Genomic DNA, 22,268 nt, shown 5'->3' with positions numbered 1-22,268 from the left:
TTATGTCTGAAAACATTCATTCATTTAACAAATATTTACTGAACACCTGCTCAAGTGAAAACTGTTGGGGGGACTAGGGATTCAGCAGTGAACAAAATGGATCATACTGCAGTAAAAGCCACCAGTTGTTGAGCTTTGCCCATGCCCACGGGGCTTCAAATCCATCTTTTAGTGTCCACCCTTTTAAAATCTCTTCTTTATAAAAAATATAACATATCCTTATAAAGACATAGAACATTCCCAGCATCCCAGAATCAGCCTTCAGTACCTCCCACCCCTGTCTGTGATCCTCCCTTCCAATATTCTTCTTTCCTTAGAGTAACCACTATCCTGACTTTTGTGAAATTACGTTCTTGCTTTGTTTTATATTTCTATCCCTAGATGTACATACCTAAATGCCTAATTTCGTTTTCTCCATTTTGTCCCTTTATGTAAATGTAATCACACATTATGTACTTTTTTGTGTCTTGCTATTTTCAATCAGCAGTATATTAAGATTCATCCACATTTTGTGAGCGGCAACATTATCAGTTTTGAATAGCATTTCATCATGCAGATATGCACACTTTAGATATCCATTTTCCAGGTGGGATGTTTCCAATTTGAGGCTATTGTAAACAGTGCTGCTATGAGCATGCTTGTGCATACCTCCGGGAGCACTTGGGCATGAGTATATACTCGTGGTATATACCCAGGATTGCAATTGCCCTATCATGGCATAAGAGTATCCTCAACCATATTAGATAATGTCAAGTTATTTTTCAAAGTCCTACCAATTGACATCCTTAAGAGTATTCCCATTGCTCCATATGCTTGCCAACGCCACATACTACCAGACTTTTAAATTCTTGTTAATCAGATACGCATTTAGAATCATCTCATGTGGTTTTAATTAGCATTTCCCTGATTTCAAATGAAGTTCACCTTTTTGTATGAGTTTTGGCCATTTGGTTTTCCTTTTTATGGACTGCTATTTAAGTCTTTTGGCCATCTGTCTACCGAGCTGAGGTGCTGGGCATCTTTTACTTGCCCCTCCAGATCCGCTCACAACTTCTTCACTCTGCTCTGTGTCCTTGAGGGCTGACCCATACAGATCGCTGCAGTGGGCTTCCTGATGCTCTGACTTTAGCACTAGAGTATTGAGGATCATTGAAGGGAGAGAAGGAGGAGAAGGAGGTGAGGGAGGTTGTGTATTTAGTTCCCTAATTCTCTTTCTGCTGAGTCACGAGGGGCTAGTATCCCTTGATTTAAGGCCATAGTTCCTGGCAGGCAGCTCTCTCCAAAAGCTCTTTCTGTTTCTGAGTTCTAGGAACTGATGCCAATATAAGTTTGCGAGCTGTTTCCTGACACAGCTGATTATCATTTTGTAATGAATTTTCAGGGCTCCTTTATTGTGTTTAGGATATGCTCCTTTGTTGGTTATCCATGTATAAGTATCTTCTCCCACTCAAATCACTTTCTTCATACTAGCTTCAAAAAAACATTTTTTTCTTATAAAATAAAATGCAGATATTAAAAAATCACATGAAATAAAGAATAGCTTAATGGATTGTTTTAAAGCAGACACCCTTGTAAATACCAAGCAAGGTTAAATAATAGAACTTTGCCAGCTAACCAAAAGCCCTCCACCTACTCCATCCCAATCACAGCTTCCTCCTTCCCTCTCAAAGTAAGCATTATCTTTAATTTTTATAGTTTTTCACTCTGTTGCATTTCTTTAGAGTTTTATCACTGAGGGTGAATCCCTAAATAATACACATTAGTTTTGCCTGTTTTATGTTTCCTAAGTGTCTTTAGTCTAAAATTTCTCCCTCTGCCCCAACTTTTTTTGCAATTTATTTGTTGAAGAGCCTAGGTTATTTGGCTTTTAGATAACCTAAGTCTGGATTTACTTGTTCCTTATGGTACAAGTTAATATGTTCCTCTGTCCTCTGTATTTTATGAAAAGTGGTAGTTGAATCTAGAGGCTTGATCAAATTCATGTTAGTTTTAAAAAATATATATAAATGGTGGTATGTTCTTTCAACAGAAGGCACATAATATGTAGTTTTCTCTCTTTTTGATGTTAGCACATTTCCCAGTTCACACAGGAAAGGCAGGATACATTTTTCATTCTTTCCATCTATTTATCAGTTTTCAAGAGAATGTGTTTTCTAAGATGATGAGGTTTCTTATCATTCTACAAAAGTGAACTAATTTTTTTATGAATTAATAGTGTATTTTAAAATATTTGGTGTTTTCCAGCCAGGATTAGTCATTCTCCTGATTGAAGCTAAAACCGTCCCTTCTTTGACCATTGGGAGCCTCAGAAGTTAACTCCTGAGCCCTTTGGACAGGATCCAGTAGTGTTTGAAAGTGCTCTTGCTCTCTGGTCTGACGAGATGCTCCAGGCTCATCTAGCACATTTCTTGCCTCAGTCCCAGAATCAGCCCTCTCTCTGTGAAGTGCTGGTTTCTTTCAGTGAGAATCGGTATTCCAAGACCACTATATTGGCACCAGGGATGCTCATTGCTGCTGGGTCAGTCATTGTTTCTAGGCTTATTTTGTGGGGGAAAAATCCACACTAGATGCCTTTATCAGGTGTGCTTATAGTTTGCTGAGAGATTTTTAATTTTTTGTTTTAACCATGAACATGCTGAATGTTTATCACTGCTTTCTCTGCATCCATTGGGAAGATCGTATGGATTTTCTTTTTGATTCTACTAACATAGTGAACTAAACCGATTTCAAATGTTAAGAACCAATCATGCATTCCATACTTAACTTGCTCGAAATGTATCATCCTTTTTATATAGTGCTATATTTGATTTGCTAAACTCTTATTAAGAATATTTATATCTGTATTCATAAGAGGTACTGGTCTATAGTTTTATTAAATGACTTTTTTCCCTTTCTTGTCTTTATTTTAAAGTTAAGAATGGTTTAAAAAAGGGATGAGCGGGGAGGAAGAGGATGCCAAGTTGACAAGAGTACATTGTGGGGGTCATGTGTCATTCTTGCTAATCTGGAAGCACATTTCCCAGAACTCCCATCCCTGCATAGTTCTGGGTTAGCTTGGACCATAGGAAGACATGAGCTGAGATTTGGAAAGCATAAATGGAAGTAGCTGAAGCATTCTTTTGGATCCTGGGAAGGGCAGGGAAGCCCGCCAGCGTTGTTACTGCCCACACGTGTAATTTATCTGCTGACAGCGGGCAGGCTTGCAGCAACTTACAGCTCCTGCCAGATCTCTTCAGAAAGCTTCTCTGCCCGTGGGCGAGCTAGGTATTTCGTTCCTTGACAAAGAGCAATAGGAAGACACTCCCATCTTTAAGGTGGAGAGTTTGAAGGCAGTAAGAGACTGTGACAGGTTCTACTTCTTCCTTCTTTGTGGGCCTCCCTCCTCTAGTATGTCCTTGCAAGCAGCGGCTCAGGTTCCCAGCAAAGACTTTGCTGAATCGAATCCAATGCAAGTCTCTGTTAAGAACATTTCAGGATATTTCTAGGACACGCTTTCTAAGAACTCAAACTTGGTAAAGTCTAAGGGAATACAGAAAACGGGTACAATAAAAATGGAACTAACCCCCCGAACTCAAAGCACGTGTGAGAAAAAAAAAATTCCTTGACCCATTCCAGGTGATTTCTAGCTCACGCTAATAGTGAGCGCATGCGCCGTCTCCTCTTCTGGCTCACGCTGATAGTGAGCGCATGCGCTATCGCCCTCAGCACGGGATCCCTGCGGCCATTCCGCGGAAGCCTGAGGCGAAAAAGCAGGCCTGCTTGAGGAAGAGGGGGGCTTTCTGGAGGGCTTCCTGCTGACTCCGAGAAGCACATTTGCCACCAGAACAAGTGAAAGCTGGGGCAGCGGCTGCAAAGCGACCCAAAATGGAGCCCTGGTCGAACAGCTTCAAGTTAACTTCTAGCACGAGTCTAGCACTGAAGGAACTTCCAGCCAAGTGATACACAGTCCCCACAGAGCGACGCGGAAACCTGGCTTATGTGTTCAAGAATGAGCAAAATTTTCTAACCGCCGCAGCCCAGAGACGCGTGTGCAGAGGAACAACAAACCAAGCGGTAGTAAATCTGCCTTTCACAAAGCAAAACCAGGAGTAAGAGTGAAGGCAGACTCCTAATGCCACAGATCATGCGCTGGAGTTTCCCAGGTTTGGGGAAGTCGCAGGAGTCAGCACAGCCGGAGTTCAATGGATAAGTCTCGCCCTGGGAAAAACCACCTTCGTAATCACGTTATCTTGTCTGCCAGGTAAGCATAAATGATTGTTTTTTAAAATCAGTAACCTTGGTAATATAAAAATGAGTTGGAAAGTACTGCCTCCACTTCTATTTTCTGAAAGAGTTGGTGGAGAATTGGTATTATTTCTTCGCTAAATGTTTGATAGAATTCACCAGTGAAACCATCCTGGTCTGGAGTGTTTTTGTGGCAAGAATTTTAACTATAAATTCAGCTTCTTTAATATAGCACTATTTGGGTGATCCATTTTTTTTCTTGAGTAAGCTTTAATAGTTTTTGTGTGTCATGAACTTTTTGTATTTCATCTGATTTTTTCAAATTTTTTGGGTTAAATTGGTTCATAAATATTTTCTTATTTATCATTTATTTCTAGGATCTGCACTCTTATCCTCTTTGTCATTCCTAATGTTGGTAATTTGTGTCTTCTCACTTTTTCTTGATCAGTCTAGCTAGAGGTTTACTGATTTTATTGGTCTTTTTTTAAGGAATCAGCTTTAGGGCACAAAGGATTATTCACCTGGTTAATATGCACCGCGGCAAACTGAAAGCACACACCTGGAAATGCATCCTAAGGGCCCAATGTGATAGGGTTAGGAGTGGTAGCTGAATATAAGACTGGATAAGAGAGATTTTAACCATTTGGGGGCATTAACCTGTGACTTAGGATTTAGCATCCTGGAAAGACACCTAAGCCAGTCCTTATGTGCTACTTTATGGCCTCGTTAATCTTGAAAATACTCGCATACACACACCTGATGGCCTGAAATAAATGAGGAAAGATGTTAAAACTGCCTTGGAAAAGGGCCAAAAAGTGCGAAGGCGTGGTCAGTGCTGAGATGGATTTAGTGTAGAAATCTGAGAACCTGTCAGCTGACTGTGTCACATGTGAGGGTCCTGAGGCCAGCCTTCACCAATGCAGTGAGAAATCTGCTGGTGAAAGGGCCACTGCATCCCTAAGAGCTCAGTGGTTATCCCCTGCAGCAGCAGGAGACCTTGTCATGAAACTGTCCCTACTATTAATGAGCATGACAAAATTCTGGAATAACAGAGATCAGGTTTAACACTTCACTGTCAAAGTGGAGGTGGATGTGATTATGCAATGGGCAGCAAAGCCGCAATGGTGACCACCCAGTCCTGACCCACGGGGATCTATGGCAAAGTAGTGAGATGGGTGGGTGGGCAATGAGGGGTTTTCTTGTCTTAATCAAAAAGGATTGAGAGCAGGTAGGCAGAAGACTGATGTCAGCTGCCAGAAGGAAAAATCTTGATCCCTCAACCAGTTTCCAGACTTGAGCTAGTTCTCAAATCCAGAGCTCACTAGTGAATGCTGAAGTCAGACTCCTTTTAGAAAGGACCGTCCCACACCACAGAAAGTACATATAATGGTGTTTCCTCCAATCTTTCTCCAAATGGACCAATGGCCATTTTCCAGAGTAATAAATACCAGAGAATAAAGTGCACACTGCTCTTTTGAGGGCTGTTAAGTACAGGATCTGAACTTACGTATTTTCAGGAAACCCCACATGCCAGTATGACTTCTTGATGATAATGAAGGTATAGGGAAGCCAAGGATAAGTTAAATCCTGACCCACTCCATGGTAGATCCAATGTGGTCCTTTCCCTGGGACCCAGATGTGTAATTGAGATGCACATACTTAGCAGCTGGCCGGAATTTCATATTCATTTCATGATCTGCAGAGCAAGAGTCATTATGGTGGGAAAGGGAAAGTGCTTGCCCCTGAAATTGTACCGCATCCCAGCAAGATAATACATCAGAAGCAATACCGATTCTATTGGAATAGTAGACGTTAGGCTTAGAAAATGTAGGAGCGGTAGTCCTCATCATATGCCCGTTTGAGTCACCACTCTGACCCCTGAACAAAAAGATGATTATGGTGGAAGATGGTAGATTACTGTAAAAGTAAATGCTAGCCTCATCGCAGTTATACAGATGTGATATGTTTACTTGAATTCATCAAAACAGCCTCTGGCATTTGGTATGAGCTGCTGACCTGATAAATATATTCTTTTAATCCTTATCATAGAAAAGAATCAGAAACAAATACATTCGCTTAGAACAGCAGTGCGTATTCAGTCCTGCCCCAGAGCTACATTCGCGTCCCCATTCTCTGTTACAGTGCACAGTGTGGTCTGGAGGGGCCTTGATTGTTTGGACAGCCCTTGGGATAGCCCACTGCTCCACTGTATGTGTGACATCACAGTATACACGCCTGCAGAGCAGGAAGTGACCGGCGGTCTGAATGCCCCGGGAAGACATACGAAGGCTAAAGGAGACCAGGTTACCACCCGCGGTGACTTGATGTTAGGTGTTCAGGGAAAGGCCTTCTGAGGAGAAAACAGCTAGTTAGTTGTAGTTACCCTAAATCCAAATGAATATGACATGTTTGAGAAACAGGACAAAGGCCATTGTGGCTGGTGCACAGAAGACAGGTGGAGGGGGTGACGTGCTCTGGGGTCACATCAGATAAGGTCGTGGGTGCCAGGCTAAGATATGCAAGTTTTAATTGACCCATTTGAAACTTTTTTTGCTCTAAGGGTGATGGGAAACAAAAGAAGGGCTCTCAACAGGGAATTGATGTCTCAGTCTGTTTGGGCTGCTATAATAAAATACCGTAGACCAGGTGGCTTATAAAAAGCAGGTTTGTTTCTCAGTCCTGGAGGCTCGGAAGTCCAAGCTTGAGGCACTGGCAGATTCAGTGTCTGGTGAGGATTCCACATTCATAGATGGCTATGCTCTCTCCACGTCCTCACGTGGTGGGAAGGGACTAGGGAGGCCTGTGAGGTCTCTTTTATAAAAGCACTAATCTCATTCACGAGGGCTCCAATCTCATGACCTATGCACCTCCCAAGGCCCCACCTCCTAGTATTACCCTGTTGGGCATTAGGTTTCAACATATGAATTTAGGAGGGGTGGGGAACACAAGCATTCAATCTGTAGCAGATGATATGATTTATGATTTTTAAAATAAAGCATTTTGGCTGTGAGTGGAGAGTGGATTGCAGGGGATTAAAGGGAAAGCAGGATCCTTAGGGGAAGGTGTTGCATTCACACAGCTGAGGATTGTGGTTGCTCTAAAGTGGCTGTAGTGGGGATGGAGAGAGGTGGATGGATTTAGCATGTATTTTGTGGGACTATTAATGCCATAGAGATGCAGGATCAAAAGGGAGACATCAGGCATAACAACCAAATGTTTGGCATGAACAACCAGATGTGCCTTTTGCATGGATAAGAAAGACTGAGGAGATTTGGGGCAGGGATTTAAAAAAAAAAAACCTGGAAATCAAAAATTCTGTTTAAGTCTGAGATAGCTGGTAATTCACTGACCATAAGAATCTGAATTTCTGGGATGGCATTAGGCTAGAGATGAGGATCTGGAATTGTTGGCACAATTCGTGGGTTTTAAAGCTGCATTTTGAGGCTGGGGACCATCCAGATGGTTGGAGGTGGTATCATGGTGTCACAGTGCTTGGGCTTTGAAGCCAGATGAAGTGAGTTTGAATCCTTCCTCTACCACTAACTAGTGGTGGCCCTGGGCATGTTACTCTTTGTGTCTCCAATGCCTCATCTATAAAATAGGGACCGTATACCTTCCTTTCACGGTTGTTGGGACGATTAAGCACTTATGTAAATCTCCTCACATTAGCAGTAGTAAATGTTGTAGACGTTGGCACTGTCACTGACCAGGTGAAAGCTGCTTGAATTATAGCCGTAGTGCCTAGAAGTAAGTAAACATGCTAGTTTTTCAAACCCAGATGTTTGAACTACTAACTCATATTCAATACTACCAAAAAAAAAAAAAGAATCTAGATAAATGTTTACACAGGCCTGTACTAGGATTGGGGCAGGGTGTAGGAATCTTGGGGTAGATGGCTGCCACCTAGGAACGGTTCTGTGCCATGAATTCACACGTGTTTTCCAGTGATCGATAAAGCTATAAAATATCTTTGACGGGGGAGAACAAGTCTTACAGAATAAATATGGATTTTGAAGTCAGCCAGACCAGGCTTCAAATCTCCAGTTTGTCTTGACCTGGCCCTTAAGCGTGGACTTCAGTGGTGGGGAAAGTGTTGCAGAAATACTGACTTCCTATTGGTAATCCCCTTGGCATGAGCAGCCCACATCGGCCCCTTCAGGATCCACATATTTAATAAATATGTCAGCTGGCATCTTTGTCATTTTTATTTTAATGCAGCTCGTCAGGAGCTTAGCATTGAAGAGCCCTTGAATTTGAAGCTTATGGAGCAATTAAACTCCCTCCTGGGACAATCCAGACCTAGAGACTGTCAGTGCATAGAGATAAGCAATTGTTTATTTGTCTCCCTCTTGCCAGAAAAATGGAACACTGCAAAGTTTATCAAGGACATACACTGTATTTCAATGAGCCATATATACATTGCATACTATGTAATTAATCTAGAAAACTACTTGTCTAATAAACTCTGGGAAGTGGCCCATCTTCTATTAATTTCCTTTAATTAGCTATTGTCAGGAGAGCACTGAATGCCTGCCTGAAGTGATTCCTACCCACCTGATGGGAATGGTCAGTAACCCTGAACCAGCCTTGGCCTTGCTTATAAGCAAAGTGCTGACACATCCATGCTGTCCTCCCAAGACAGTGCATCTCTGACAGTAAGAGTCAGAGATGACAGATAGCATTATCCCCGTCAGATTCTGGAGCTTGGAGAGATGAAGCGACTTGCCTGAGGTCACAGGGAGGTTTTGTGTCTCTGCAAAGCCAGGTCATTAAAAATACAGGCTCTGGACTTAGGCACATGTGCATTCAAATCCCAGCTCTGACAGTTACTAGGGTATGTGACTGACCTTAGTGGCCATGGTTAGCACCCATCTTTACCCCCTTGCCCTCATCACTGTAGGGAACGCTCCCCAACTTCTGACTGCCAGCACCTGCAGGTACCTGGCCACCAGCGCCTGCTTTGCCCCCTCCCCTAGCAGTCTAGAAGTGACAGGGAACTCAGGCTCCTTGAGAGCAGCCTCAACTAAGACTGGTTGGAGTTGGTGAAAAAGACCCAGCTCTCTCATCCCTTGGGTGAGGTAATCCTGAGACGTGAGTAGTCTGGCTCCCCGAGTTTTCCCAGCAGGATTAGGCTCTGGTTATGCATGGTAGCAACTAGCTTGCTATTAAGCATTTCACTGACTGCCTACTCTTCTCATCTCACTTTCCCATTTCCCTACTGGTTTTTCTCTTTTTTTTAGATTTTGTTTTTTTATTCAAGTGTAGTTGATTTACAATGTTAGTTTCAGGTGTATAGCAAAGCGATTCAGTTATATATATACATACATGTGTGTATATTTATTTCAAATTCTTTTCCATTATAAGTTGTTATAAGAAATTATAGTTCCCTGTGCTATACAGAAGATCTTTGTTTATCTGTTTTGTATACAGTAATGTGTGTTTGTTAATCCCAAACTTCTAATTATCCTTCACCTGTCCTTTCCCCTTTGGTAAACAGTCTGTTTTCTGTATCCCTGAATCTATTTTTGGTTTATAAATAAAATTCGTATCTTTTTTTTTAAGATTCCACATATAAGTGATATCATATAGTATTTTTCTTTATGGTTTACTTCACGTAGAATGACAATCTCCAGGTTCATCTTTGTTGCTACAAATGGCATTATTTCATTCTTTTTTATGACATAGTAGTATTCCATTGTATAAATATACCACAACTTCTTTATCCAGTCATCTGTCAATGGACATTTAGGTTGTTTCCTATCTTGGCTATTGTATATAGTGCTGCTGTGAACACTAGGGTGCATGTATCTTTTCAGATTATGGTTTTCTGTGGACATATGCCCAGGAGTGGGATTGATGGATCATATGGAAAGTCTATTTTTAGTTTTTTAAGGAACCTCCGTACTGTCCTCTATAGTGGCTGCATATTTCCACAAACAGTGTAGGAAGGTTCTCTTTTCTCCACACCCTCTCCAGCATTTCTTATTTGTAGACTCTTTAATGATGGCCATTCTGACTGGTGTGAGGTGATACCTCATTTTAGTTTTGATTTACATTTCTCAGATAATTAGCAGTATCGAGCATCCTGTCATGTGCCTGTTGGCCATCTGGATGTCTTCTTTGGAGAAATATCTATTGATGTCTTCTGCACATTTTTTGATTGAGTTACTTGTTTTTTGATATTAAGCTGTATGAGCTGTTTGTATATTTTGGAAATTAGTCTTTTGTTGTTTGCATCATTTGCCAATATTTTCTCCCATTCTGTAGGTTGTCTTTTTGTTTCATTTATGGTTTCCTTTGCTGTGCAAAGCTTTTAAGTTTAATTAGGTCCTCTTTGTTTATTTCTGATTTTGTTTTCATTACTCTAGGAGCTGATTCAAAAAAAGTATTGCTGTGATTTAAGTCAGAAGATTCTGCCTGTTTTTCCCTAGAAATTTTATGGCATCTAGTCTTAGATTTAAATCTTCAATCATTTTGAGTTTATATTTGTATATGGTGTTAGAGAAAGTTCTAATTTCATTCTTTTACATGTAACTGTCCAGTTTTCCCAGTGCCGCTTATTGAAGAGACTCTTTCCTCTATTGTATATTCTTGCCTTCTTTATCATAGATTAATTGGCCGTAAGTGTGTGGGTTTATTTCTGGACTTCTATCCTGTTCCATTGATCTATGTGTCTGTTTTTGTGCCAGTACTATATTGTTTTGATTACTGTAGCTTTGTAGTATAGTCTAAAGACAGGGAGCATGATCCCTCCAGCTCTGTTCTTCTTTCTCAAGATCGTCCTGGCTATTTGAGGTCTTTCTCATGTTTTCATACACATTAAAAAAATGTTTTTGTTCCAGTTCTGTGAAAAATGTCATTGGTAATTTGATAGGGATTGCATTGAAGCTGTACATTGCCTTGGGTAGTAGGGCTATTTCAACAATATTGATTCTTCCAATCCAAGAACATGGTATATCTTTCCATCAATTTGTGTCATCTTTAATTTCTTTCATCAGTTTCATAGTTTTTGGAGTACAGATCCTTTGCCTCCTTAGGTAGGTAGGTTTATTCCTAACTATTTTATACTTTTTGATGAATGATAAAATGGGATTGTTTCCTTAATTTCTTTTTTCTGATATTTTGTTGTTGTGTATAGAAATGTAACTGATTACTGTCCATTAATTTTGTATCCTGCAACTTTACTGAATTCATTGATGAGCTCTAGTGGTTTTCTGTTAGTGTCTTTAGGATTTTTCTATGTATAGTATCATGTCATCTGCAAACTGACTGTTGTACTTCTTTTCCAATTTGGATTCCTTTTATTTCTTTTTTGTTTGTTTGTTTTTCCTCTGATTGCTGTGGCTAGGACTTCCAAAACTATGTTGAATAAAAGTGGCAAGTGTAGGTATCCTTTTCTTGTTCCTGTCTTAGAGAAAATGCTTTCAGCTTTTCACCATTGAGTATATGTTAGTTGTGGGTTTGTCATATATGGCTTTTGTTATGTTGAGGTATGTTCCCTCTATGCCCACTTTCTGGAGAGTTTTTATCATAAATGGATATTGAATTTTATCAAAAGCTTTTCTGCATCTATTGGGATGATCATATGGCTTTTATTCTTCAATATGTTAATGTGGTATATATCAGTGATTGATTTGTGGATATTGATTGAAAAAGCCTTGCATCCAGGGGTAAATCCCACTTAATCATGGTGTATGATTCTTTCACTGTATTGTTGGAGTCAATTTGCTAGTATTTTGTTGAGGATTTTTGCACCTATATTCATAAGTGATATTGGCCTGTAATTTTCTTTTTTTGTGATGTTCTTTTTCTGGTTTTGGTATCATGGTGATGGTGGCCTCATAGAATGAGTTTGGAAGTGTTCCTTCTTCTGCAGTTTTTTTGGAATAGTTTCAGAAGATTTGGTGTTAAATCTTCCCTAAATGTGTGGTAGAATTCCCCTGTGAAGCCATATGCTCCTGGACTTTTGTTTCTTGGGAGTTTTCTAATTACTGATTCAATTTCAGTGCTGGTAATTAGTCTCTTCTTATTTTCTATTTCTTCCTGGTTCAGTGTTGGGAGGTTGTATCTTTCTAGGAAATTGTTGATTTCTTCTAGGTTGTCCATTTTTTGGCATATATTTGCTCATGGTATCCTCTTATGATCCTTTGTATTTTTATAGTGTTGGTTGTAACTCTCCTTTTTAATTTCTAATTTTATTAATTTGGGCCCTCTCCATTTTTTTCTTGATGAAACTGGCTAAAGGTTTGTCAATTTTATTTATCTTTTCAAAGAACCAGCTTTCAGTTTTATTGATCTTTTCTTTTTCTCTTTTTTTTTTTTTTAGTCTCTATTTCTACTCTAATCTTCATGATTTCTTTCCTTTTAACTTTGGTTTTTGTTCTTTCTTTGATTGCTTTAGGTGTAAATTTTGGTTGTTTATTTGAGATTGTTCTTGTTTCTTGAGGTAAGCTTGTATTGCTATAAACTTCCCTCTTAGAATTGATTTTGCTGCATCCCAGAGGTTTTGGATCTTCCTGTTTTCATTTTCAGTTGTCTCGAAGTATTTTTTGATTTCCTCTTTGATTTTCTCAGTGATTCATTAGTTGTTTGGTAGCATATTGTTTAGCCTCCACATGTTTGTGGTTTTTGCAGTTTTTTTTCTTGTAGTTGATTTCTAATGCTTTATATGAGTCAGTTTTCTTAAATTTACTGAGGCTTGCTTTGTGGGTGAGCATATGATCTATCCTGGTTCCATGTACACTTGAGAAGAGTGTATTCTGCTGCTTTTGGATGGAATGTTCTATAAATATCAATTAAGTCCTTCTGGTTTAGTGTGTCATTTAAGGTCTGTATTTCCTTATTGATTTTCTGTGATATGTCTATTGATGTAAGTGGGGTGTTAACATTGTTATTGTGTTACTGTCAATTTCTCCTTTTATGTCTGTTTTCAATTGCCTTATATATTGAGGTGCTCCTGTGTTGGGTGCATGTATATTTACAATTGTTCTGTCTTCTTGGATCATTATGTAGTGCCCTTCTTTGTCTCTTGTAACAATCTTTGAAGTCTATTTTGTCTGATGTTAAGTATTGCCACTCCAGCTTTCTTTTGATTTCCATTTGTATAGAGTACCTTTTTCCATCCTCTCACTTTCAGTCTGTATTCATCTGTAGCTCTGAAGTGAGTCTCTTGTAGGCAGCAAATATATGGATCTTGTTTTTGTATCCATTCAGCCGGCCTGTGTTTTTTGGTTGGAGTATTTAGTGCATTTACATTTAAGGTAATTATTGATATATATGTTCTTCTTGCCATTTTGTGAATTGTTTTAATAGGTCTTTTTCTTCCTTTTCTTCTTTTGTTCTCTTCTCTTGTGATTTGGTGACTCTCTTTAGTGTTATGCTTGGATTCCTTTTTCTTTTTTGTGTGTATATCTGTTATAGATTTTTGATTTGTGGTTATCATAAAGTTTTGGTATAACATTCTGTATATATATGTAATTGCTTTTAAGTTCCTGACCTTTTATTTCAAATGCATTTTAAATACCCTGCATTTGTATTCTCCTCCCTTCATGATTACTGGTTTTGATATTATATTTTACATTTGTGTTATCTCTTAACTGCTTATTGTGGGTACAGACGATTTTACTACTATTGTCTTTTACTCTTTTTACTAGTTTGTGCAAGAATGATTTCCTACCTTTACTGTATGTTTGCCTTTACCAGTGAGCTTTTCCATTTTGTAATTGTCTTTTTCTTGTTGTGGCATTTTCTTTTTCACCTATGGAAGTTCCTTTAGCAACTGTTGTAAAGCTGGTTTGGTGGTGCTGAATTCTTCTAGCTTCGCTTGTCTGTAAAGCTTTTGATTTCTCCATCAAATCTGAATGAGAGCCTTGCTGGGTAAAGTATTCTTGGTTGTAGGTTTTTCCCCTTTCATCACTTTAAATATATCATGCAATTCCCTTCTGGCCTACAGACATTCTTCTGAAAATTCAGCAGACATTCAGCTGATAGTCTTATGGGAGTTCCCTTGTATGTTATTTGTTGCTTTTCTCTCATTGCTTTTAATACTCTGTCTTTATCTTTAATTTTTGACATTTTAATTATAATATGCTCTGCTTTGGGTTATTCCTGTATGGGACTCTCTGTACTTCTTGGACTTGGGTGACTGTTTCCTTCCCCAGCTTAGGGAAGTTTTCAGCTATTCTCTCTTCAAATATTTTCTTGGGCCCTTTTTCCTCTTTCTTCTACTTCTGGGCCTGCTGTTTTTTCTTGAGATCCCTTATTAAATAAATCCCTTATACTTGGGTCCTTATTCCACGGTCTGTTTCTGGGAAACCTGAACTAAGACAGTGACCTTTGACAAATCATTTAACTCCTCTCAGATGCTCAGTTTCCTAATCTGTAAAAAGGCAACCTATACAGTATTCACTTTATAGGTTTATATGGACATTTAAAGGACACATTGCCTACAAAAGAGGTTGCACAATTCTGTTCATACCAGCAAAATTTGTAACAGCAAAAAATGGGAAAAGACAAATGTCTAGGGAGGGAATGGGTAAATAAATTAGGTTTTAACTGTGTGATAGAATACCACAGAATCAGTAAAAGCCCTAATTATTTTCAATGAATAGTCAATGACATGGAGAATTTTACATGAAAGCTATATATTTTACAATCCACCTGGGGAGCTCAGTGGGGCAAAATACATAAAACTATATATAAAATTATCTAAATGTTGTTAAATATATTTAAAACACACTGAGTGGTCTATTTCTTGGTGGTGGTAAGTTATTTTCTTTATGCTTTTTCCTATTTTTAAAAAGTTAAAGTTTTCCAAACAAGCAGTATTATATTCATAATCAGGAAAAACGAAATGTTATTTAAAGAGGTTGGTCTTTAGTTAAAGATTTCAACTCTGATAAAAGATGAAGATGCCTTAAAATGAGTAAAATCCCAGCACTTTGTTTTTACTTTCCTTTTTCCTGATCCAGTGCACTAATTATTAAAAGGAAATTCAGTTTTCATGCAGTATTGCAGTGGACAGTAAGTAAGGGCAAGACTGGTCAAAGGCCTAAGGGGTATGTAAATCTGAGGTCCTTTGAATCCAAGCTTCAGGCTACTGACCACCCTGGGCTCTCCAGATCTTCTGATATCTCTCTGAGACTGCTCTCTTCACAATTTCATTTCAGCCACTCCTCTGGTTCCCATTTATGGCATTGATTCCAAGCTGGGGTACCAGGCTGAGGCCACTCTTAGAGGCGAGCATTCGGTGCAGCTCGCTTGTCCCAGCTCTAGGTTCATTTCTTCTGAGGACCCTTTGACCTACCTGCCCATGCCCCATGTTGATCACCCTTGTACATAAAACTCTTTCTGCATCCCACCTCCCCCAACCTCCATTTACCCCCAGCATTTGTAGGCAGGCATTACTCTTACAGAGGAGAAAGTCCAGCTATCCATCCATATGCCCAGGTATCCACTCATCCATCCATCCTTTCACTCAGCAAATTATGCCCAGGTGTGCAATGCTGTGCAGGCACTTGCTAGATTCTTGGGATGCAGAGTAGACCCAGACACTGCCCCTACCAAACTTCACGGCCATGGGAAGCAAAGACAAGGCACTCATGCCTCAGTTGACCCTCCTGTGCTCATGTGTAGTGAATATTTGTGATGCCAGCCCCACATCTCCTTAGCTCACGATTTCAGTGCAGCCATGGTGGAACATTCCATGCACTTGGCCAGCATCTCTTACCAAATGGACCAGGGCTGCCTCAAGGATCAGCCTTGCAGAGGAGCAACTAGGAATTGAAGGGGAATTTACACCCAAGGAGGCAACCCTCAACTATTTCCCTATCTGTGGAAACAACCCTGGGGAGTGCTTTTACATTATTTCTAAGAAAGTTCCTGGAGGGATTGAGGCCCCTTTCCCCTCAGTGGTCATTAGCTCATTAACACACCCTTTACTGGGTTTTCCCCAGCTCTGTCTCACTTTTGCCTCTCTCTTTTGTCTGCTTCCAGTATCACCTGGAGAATAAGCTGCTAGCTCTCAGTTTCTTGTCTTGGTCTCTGCTTTTGGAAGAACCCAAATGAAGATAGCATAGGAGGCATTATGAATGAGTGAAAGAAAGAGAGAAAGGATGGAAGAAAGAAAGACTGATGATATTATAATGAAAGGAGAGGAGGACACCATTGGAGGTGGACAAATGACCACCTGCTGTTGACAGAGGAAGACCCTGTTACCTCAGTGTCCATTTATGATGAGGGCCCATACCTTCCCATGTGTGTGTGCACCAGCATTTTGGCTTGACTGATTACCTTAGAAATACTGAGCTTAAGAGTAATGTGAATGTGACTAATAATAATAGTTACTCTCGAAGGGACACTTCCATTTGTCCATTTGCTAGGGACTTTATTCATATCATGTCATTTATCCACAAACCTCCTGTGACCGAGGCATTAATTAATCTCACTTTATAAGTGGGGAAACTGAGGGTCATAGAAGTGGCTCAAGGTTACCTGGTGGCAGGGCTGAATCTCAGCTGGATCTGTCGAATACCAGAGTCCGTACTCCTGGGCCCCACTCTCTGCATGAGTCTATTAGAGCATCCAGTCGGGGTCCCAGTTCTCCAGCTGCTTGGCAAGCAGTTTGTAATGCATGCCATTGGAATCAGGGTGTGCCTTCTCAAGGATCTAGGGCAGCCATAGCAGGGCTGTGCGGTGAGGGCCAGTAAATAAAACACAAGTTCATTTGTTACTCACCACTAATCAACACTCAAGATAAAACATTACTTTATTCTGTCTGGCAGCTCAAACATGCTTCATGATATCTATTATACGGTGATGTTAATGAGGTCCGCAGCACTGCACCTTCGGTATGCAAGATTCGTTGTGTCACCCGCTGGTCTCATCTCCCCAGAGGCCTCTGGTTCAGCATCAGGTCTGAGAACAGAGAGAATCTTTGGGAGGCTCGCATCACCACCAGTGTTGCTGAGCTGCGTATGAAAATTTACTGCCTACCCATCCTGCCCAGAGCATTGGGCTAGAAACCTGATAATGCTTTTCAGGGTCAATAATGAGATGCTCTTTCAGGGTAGGCAACTGGATTGGAGGGGTCCTAGAACTCTTCAAATGGCAGAATTGTAGGAGCCCTTAGTGATCACCTATTTCAACAGGTCCATTTTATAGACGGACAAACTGAGGTTGAGAGAGGGTGTGTGACTCTTCTGTTACATAAATGCTAGTAGACTTGGATTTGATTCCAGATATTTTTGCTTCCAGTTCAGGCTCTTTCTAATGGATCATTTCGAGGTCCCCATCCCCTGCCCTTGTCTCTCTCCCGTTGTGTGGCTGTAGAATGGATGCACTCAGAGAGTGTTAGCTCCTTCTCCATCCTACCTCCATTTCCCCTGAAGTTCCTTACAATAACTCTGTGAATTAGCGAGAACACTCATTCTTAATTCCATTCTGCAGGGGAGATTGAGGTTCAAAGAGGGCAGATGACAGTAGCTGAATAGGGCTTAAATCCAGGCTTCTGGGTTAGCACTCTAACAACCACATGACCTTCTTAAGGATAAATGAATGTATGAACAAAAGAATGAATGGATGCTAAACTCGCTAAAGAATGAATTTAGGCATGCATGATGAACAAGGCTTAATGTTTGCAAGTCCCCACCCCAGTGTATTTGCATTTCAGCAAAGTCAAGGTCTCAGGGCCCCTGGAGCTGTTCTGTGGGCCAGAGCAATGAAGTGTTTTTTCACAGTGGTGCACCCAACTGCCGCCCAGGACTCAGCCTAGTTGAGAGCTGGCCCTCCGTGAGTGCTTCTAAAATTGAACAGAGGAGAACGCTCTGGAACCATGGCTCTGAACCATTTGGTTCTCTAGGAGCAGCTTGGAGAGGTATTGGGGTTTTAAGGAGAGTAGCCTCTCCCTTCCCAACACTGCACCACAGTTGTGTTTTCAACCTTCAGCTGAGGCTGGCCTGAAGAAGGAGAGAGGGAAAGAGACAGGAGCATGAAGGCTGAGATGCAGAAAAGAGCCGTAGACACAAGGTCACCCTCTGAGGGGCCCCGGGTGAGCTTCCTACCCCGGGGACCAGTCTGGCTGGAATCCGCCTCAGCCTTCACTGAGATTGGGAAGGAGAGGTGGCCCTGACATCCTCTGGTCACAGTCTCAGGGAGGCTGGGCAGAGGGGTGATGCATTAATATGGATGAAATGTCAAGAGATTAGATAGAATTTCAAACAGGAACTTAACCCAGGACCTCAGACTAGGAGTTGATATAAAAATGTGCTTAGAATCGACAGTGATCTGTAATCTAATACTTAGTAATGCACACACAAACATTCACAACTATACAAACTCATGCATTTTCATACCCAAATATAAAGAGATTACTGATAAAAGCCTCGTACACAATGCAAATACCAGTACGTACATATGTACGTACGTACGTGTACACACACACACACACACACCCCTCACTAACATCCATTATAGTTACTTTATCTTTTTCACCTCACCCAGCCTCTCCTTCCCTCTACTTTCTTTTTCTCTCTCCCAAGAATGCTCTTAGCCTTAAGTAAGCTTTTAGCCTTGCCAGTAAGCTAGGTTTGCTCCACTCTGCCCAGAAGTTTAAGGGGTTGCCCTTATTTATGAACTTCTGGAGAGAGGGAGGGGGGGAAGGAGTGGCATCAGCCTCACAGAAGTGTTCTGTTCGGAGCAGGCATCTCCATGTTCCCCTCCTCCTCCTCAGTAGCAGCAGCACCTGCAGTGCTCAGTGAATGGTTACTCTCTGCCTGGCCTTGTACTGGGCCCTGGGCCCTGAGCAGAGACTAAGGCTGGTTTGCCATCTCTAATCATCTCACCCCAAGAACAAGGCAGAGTAGAGTTGGGAAGACCGAGCTCATACACAGGAGAAGTGAAACACCAAAGCCAGTTGCTAAGGGCCAAATGAAAGGTGTAGACAATAGTTCTCCAGGAGGTCAGAGGCTGAGTTATCCCTGAGGGCTGGGAGGTCAGGGAAGACTTCCTGGAGAAGGGGTCTTGAAGGATAGGTAGGAATCAGGGCAGCAGAGAGGAATGAGAAGTGCCTGTCAAACACAGGTGTTTGATACACTTTGTTGGCTCAATTAATGACAGGACAATTCCAGGTCAAAGGCAAGGCCTTGACCAGGTGGGGGACCTTTATGAGGTCTCCGAAGGAGGGGAGAAAATCCTGGGAAATACTTGTCAAAATACTATACTTTCTCAATTATCCTCTCTTCGGATCCTCATAATACTCTTGAGAGTAGGTCAGTTGAGGATTATGTCCCCATATTAAAGATAAGAAATGGAAACTAGCTGAAGCTCTAGGATAACTCCAGACAGGGTAAGAGATTGGTTAATGCCACACAGCCAGGCAGTATCAGAGCTGGGAGCCTGGCCCAGGTTCCTACTGGCTATGTCTGTAAATCCTTCTGTCTTTACAGTTTGAATCCTGTGGGTAGGAAGTGGTTTGGGTGGAGGAAGAAGAGGTCTGTGGGATGTTCCGTGGGGAAGCTCCCTCCAGCATCTGCTTTTAATGCAGGAGCAGGGCAAGGGGTGGGTCATCAGAGGGCTGTGCCTCCCCTGCACCGCCTGACCCTGATCTCCTGCGAAGCATCTCTCTTGCTGTCAGAACTCTGAGGGTGGCGCCAGCTCTGCCTGTCAGGCAGTCGTTTCTCAGCAGTCGTTTCAAAGGAGGAGACTGGGGCATAGAGGACGAGCAGGGACAGACTGCCAGCTGCCCAGGAGAGCGCCTAGAGCCAGGCTCAGGGGAATGAGGTCGTGCTCGGTAACAGAGAGGAACCAGTGAGCTTCCTGAGGCAGAGGCTTTTTATAACCAGCATTAAATATTTATCATTTTGTCAGTCTTAGGAATGTGCACATAAAGGCGGAGGGGAAGACGGAAGGAACGCAAGCCCAGGAGGCTGGTGACATGCAAGGTCCTCCACTTAGGAGCTGTGCCGCTTTGGACAGATGACTTAGCCTCCAAGCTTCTGTTTCCTTCTCAAGGCACACCCCCGGCTTCAGAGGGTGGTTGTGAGGATTATGTGAGATCATGTAAGACAGAGCAACCAGTGTAGGGCCCGGGGCGAGCAGGCGCTCAGCCCAGGCAGAGCAGCAGCCCCAGCAGCGGTGGAGGTGGTGGTGGTGGTGGTGGTCGCAGTAGATTAATAATAACGGTGGTAGCAGTAATAGTGGCAGCAGCAAAAGGTAGTCGTAGATGAGCAGTAGTAATAGTAACAGCAGATTAACAACGTCGTAGCACCAGCAGCAGCAACAGTAGTTGTTTTTATTGTTAAAAGAGAAGTGGTCAAACTGCCTTGGGCTCTAAAAATGAATTTGGCTTTCAAGAAAAGACTAGAGATTCAGTAAGTCTGTCTTCTTCGTCTCTCCGTAGAGACTGGGGCCTTGAAAGGCCATCCAGGACTTATACATGCTGCCTTTCATGTGGCATTGGAATTCAGTTCTGTAGGTAAGGGGAGCCATGGATGAAGTCTGAGCAGTGGAATGTCTCAGGTCAGTGCTTTGGGAAGATAAATCTGTAATTAGGATCCAGCTATTAGGATAAGTTCACAGTGGAATTTTGGATTTAAGGTTTATTCATTCTTTCATTCTGCTGCATTAGCTGAGTTCCTCTTCTGTGTCTGGAACTGTGTTAGGTGCTGGGAGAGGTAGAGAGGTGAATAAGACCTACTCTCTGCTCTCAGAAATTAAATGATAGTGAAGGAGGTGACTGTCATCTGGGTGAATAACTGATAAATAGATCAGTAAGCATAGTGGCGGGGACACAAGGAAAGGAAGCCATTTGTTACAGCTCTAGACTGGGGAGGGTGTCTTGGAGTTGGGATATCTGAGCTAAGTCTTGAGTGATGAGAAAGATTTTCTGAAGTTAAGAAGAGTGGAGTTACAGGTGGATACGAGAGATACTCAGCAGGCAGAACCAGCAGGATGTGGCAACTGATCGGAAGGGAGGTGTGAAAGACACAAAAGTGGGATGATATCCAAGCTCCTGGCTTGGACAGTTGATACAGAAGAGGTGCCATAAGCATGGGGTCCTGTTTTATAGAGATGGTGGAAGCTCCTTTGGAGCGAGAGAATTGATTAGCAGGAGACCACGTGGAGGTGGGGAGGTCAGTGAGGGGCTGCTGCAGCAACCCAGGCAGGACATGATGGTAGGAGTGAAGAGGAGGGAGGGCATGGAAAAGGTAGAGGAGGGAAAATGCACCATGGTCCTGCCAATAAGTATTATTTCCCCATTTTGAAGATGAGGAAAGTAAACTGCTTTAAGTGGTTCACAAGACAGAAATAGCAAGTCGTGGAGCTGGCATTAAAACTCAGGACCATCTGACTCTAGAGTCACACTCCATTATGCTGCTTGAAGGCAGACACATCGCAGAGGCAGAAGCAATAGGCCTTGGTGACTGGCTGTCCATGTGGGTAGTGGAAGGGAACGGAGTTAAGACAATGGTGAGTTCTCCAGCCTGGGCTGCTAGGTGGGAAAAGAAGACATTAACCAGGACAGCTGGTGTCAGGGAGAGAAGCAGATTTGGATTTCAGACTGACATGGGGTCAGACAAAAATAAACCTGAGGTCTTTGGGGAACAAGGGAATTTTAAGCATTAAGGAGTTAGGATAGATGTCATAGGAATGACTCTCTGAATTGGTCAGGCTTAGTGTTGAGGTTTGGGGTTGAACAGAGAGGCAGTGGGGTGTGGCAGAGTCGAGTGTGTGCCCAGGTCCTGTCCTAGTTACTTACCAGCTGTGGACTATGGGAAAGGAACTTAATCACACTGATACCAGTTTCTTCTTTCTGCAAAATGGGGGAAATGAGCCCTGCCCAGCATGCACTGTAGTTTGGTGAGAGTAGGTAGAGTTAAAAGAGGTGAAGGGCTTCAGGGAAGTCCTGAGCTTCAGCTGGCAGAGCGTATTGGCATGATAACTTCAGAGATGATCCTTGAGACATTGTATGCCAGTCAAAGACAACACAGCCTCTTATAAATCCTGCTAAGATTTTTTTCTTGTTATTTCAGTAAAACACGGTATCT

At 41.8% G+C, this 22,268-nt stretch overlaps 1 long non-coding RNA gene and 1 other non-coding gene across 3 annotated transcripts in view; one reads left to right on the top strand and one right to left on the bottom strand.

Annotated features, from left to right (window-relative positions):
• The first annotated feature begins 3,710 nt into the window (after positions 1 to 3,710).
• Positions 3,711 to 22,268, top strand: part of LOC116283086 (uncharacterized) — a 43,892-nt gene continuing 25,334 nt past the window's right edge. For both annotated transcript variants that reach the window (XR_012079123.1, XR_004192608.2), the window contains exon 1: positions 3,711 to 4,240. This is a non-coding gene — a long non-coding RNA (uncharacterized lncRNA). The remainder of the gene's footprint in view (positions 4,241 to 22,268) is intronic.
• On the bottom strand, positions 4,084 to 4,248 carry LOC116283138 (U1 spliceosomal RNA). Its single transcript, XR_004192690.1, has one exon. It is a non-coding gene; the product is annotated as a U1 spliceosomal RNA (small nuclear RNA).

The sequence above is a fragment of the Vicugna pacos genome, chromosome 13, assembly GCF_048564905.1.
Source record: "Vicugna pacos chromosome 13, VicPac4, whole genome shotgun sequence".
NCBI lineage: Eukaryota > Metazoa > Chordata > Mammalia > Artiodactyla > Camelidae > Vicugna > Vicugna pacos.
Note: the sequence above shows the minus strand (reverse complement) of the source record. Positions and strands in the feature narration are given on the sequence as shown.